Genomic DNA, 2,444 nt, shown 5'->3' on the forward strand with positions numbered 1-2,444 from the left:
GTTCTTGCTTATTTTTCTTTTTTACTTGACATCTTAACAAGATAGGAATGATGAGAAATTCGTCACACGCTCGCGCAACCACCGAGTTGCTTTTTTCTTTTTCATTTATTTATAAAATGTTAGAAAAAGAAGTGCTCTCTCATGAGTCTCGAAAATCAGAGCCATGTTTTTGTTTGTTTGTTTTGTGTGTGTTCAATGAGGTAAATGGATAGATATCATTAAATCCGTTCCACGCATTGAATTTTTCCGTAACTAACGACATCTCTTGTCTTTTCTGTTGGACTTGGTCTCTCCCATCCCACGCATTGAATTTTTAGTAAAAAAAAAAGAAATTAATAAAGGTATATAAATAAGTTAATGTGATAAGGAAATTTATTAAAAAAAAAAAGCTGATGGAATCTTCTTCTTGTTGTTTAGTATAAATACTAGAACCACCGTCAGAAAGAAAAAAAAAAAAAAAAAAAAGAAGCTAGAACTAAAATATTAAACAAAAAAAATTCGTATGCGTTTCCCAAGTGAACATGTAATCTCTCACCATATAATAAACTTGTTTAATCAATATTTTGTTTACTTACTTTTATCATATAATAAACTTGTTTAATAAATATTTTGTACGAAATAATGATTACCAAATACGTTACTTGAGTAGGTATTATTTTTTAAAAATAATTACACAATCGTTCACTAAGTAAATGGCGCATATTTTATGTCAGTTGTTGTGTTTATTATAGGGTTGAAATGGATTTGGCTCGGTTCGGGCCAAATGACCCGTTTAACGAATCGAAACCAAATTTTCGATATTCAAATTTTTGGACCAATAACCAGACCGGATTGGTCCAAACCCGAAATTCGATTATCCGAATTTTTGGTTAACCGAATTATGCAAACCGATATCCAATTTGAAAACCGGTTTTGAAAAACGGTTATCCAATTTTGAAACTGGTTAACCAAATAATCTGTTAACCGGTTTCATAACAAGTTATCCGGTTCAAACCAATTTATTTTCCTATAATTTTGTACCAATTTAAAATAAAAATAAAAAATTGGCTAATAAAATTCAAAATTGGTTATCCAGTTTCATAGCTGGTTATCCGGTTCAAATCGGTTATCCGGTTTCAAAATCTGTTATCCGTTTTATAATAAAAATAAATAAAAAATAGTTGGTTAAATAACCGATAATCGAATTTTCGGATATTCAAAACCGATAACTGATCCAGTTTCATAAATCGGATTGGTTAACCGAACTGAATTTTCGGTTTGATGACGTGACACAAAATTTCGGTTTCGGATCGGTTCAGTTATCGGTTTAATCGATTTTCGATTAATTTTTATACACCTCTAATTTATTATACTATTTAATTCAAGAAACCACGCGTAAAATTTTCTAAGTCGTAACAAAATAAAATATGTATTAAAACACAAAATCTAGTGCTGAATTTAATAAGGAACAAACAAATGGTTGAATAAGTTAATAAAAAAAAGCATTTATAAGAATTTTGTACTCATTAAAATGTTGAAGTTAAAAAAAAAGAGTGAAATATTATAGAAATGCATAACAAATAACTTACGTGATTTGTATTGTTTGTTAGGCCACCTGCAATGATAAGAGAAAATATTTTAGCAAAATTAATATGCGTCACAATATCAACGTGTAGATAGAAAGTACATGAAACAAAATTGGACCTGATGACTCCTGTTATTAGAAAGAACACTGTGCAAAGATTATAGAAGTAATTGAGTTTTTCCGAGTATGTTCCTTCAATAAAAAGAGAGAGAAATATGTGAGATAAACGTCTAATAAATAATTTACGAGACATTGTTACCTGATAATTTTTTTTATGTTAGTTGCTACAAAAATATTTGCACAAAGTGAAGTATATATAAGTGAAACTAAAGAGACGTGTAGTACATGAATGATTTTTTTTTAGTCGCCAAGGGTAATCTCCAAATGCATGCAATGCGACGTGTCATACAAAGAAATATGTGCAAAGGAAAAAAAATGAGACAGCAAAATAACAACAGGATGTAGTAATTATATTACTTATAAGCCTTAGACTAATAATGAGATTAGTTTAGGTCAAACTGAATAAGAAAAACAAGTGGAACATTGATTTCAATAACATTAAGTTTATCGTGTGCAATTTATAGTCAAATTGAACAAACAAACAAAAATAGGTGGCGCATTGATCTCAATTAGTTTTTTTTTGTTAGTTTTTGTTTTTTTTTTTGTTTTTGTTTTTTTTTTTTTTTTGCATGTATTACACAGGTGTCGAATACACATGAAGTTATATTAAAATTAAAGATATAATAATTTTAGTTAGGTGATTTAAAGTGGAAAAGTTTAAATAAGAGACTGATTATTGTAGAGTCTACAGTAATATAAGGTTCCGTTTTAGTATAGTAGGATAAAGTGTATAGCCGTAAGAAGGAGGAAGAAATGAGTG

At 28.9% G+C, this 2,444-nt stretch overlaps 1 long non-coding RNA gene across 1 annotated transcript; it reads right to left on the minus strand.

Moving 5' to 3' along the window:
- Positions 1 to 1,389: 1,389 nt before the first annotated feature.
- Positions 1,390 to 1,832, minus strand: LOC149388459 (uncharacterized). The gene is made up of 2 exons (XR_016300798.1): positions 1,684 to 1,832; positions 1,390 to 1,594 (listed from the first exon to the last, which is right to left on the minus strand). It is a non-coding gene; the product is annotated as an uncharacterized LOC149388459 (long non-coding RNA).
- Positions 1,833 to 2,444: the final 612 nt, after the last annotated feature.

Source organism: Urtica dioica, chromosome 8, assembly GCF_054948205.1.
Source record: "Urtica dioica subsp. dioica isolate 48M chromosome 8, U.dioica_male_clone48M_v1_H2, whole genome shotgun sequence".
Lineage (NCBI taxonomy): Eukaryota > Viridiplantae > Streptophyta > Magnoliopsida > Rosales > Urticaceae > Urtica > Urtica dioica.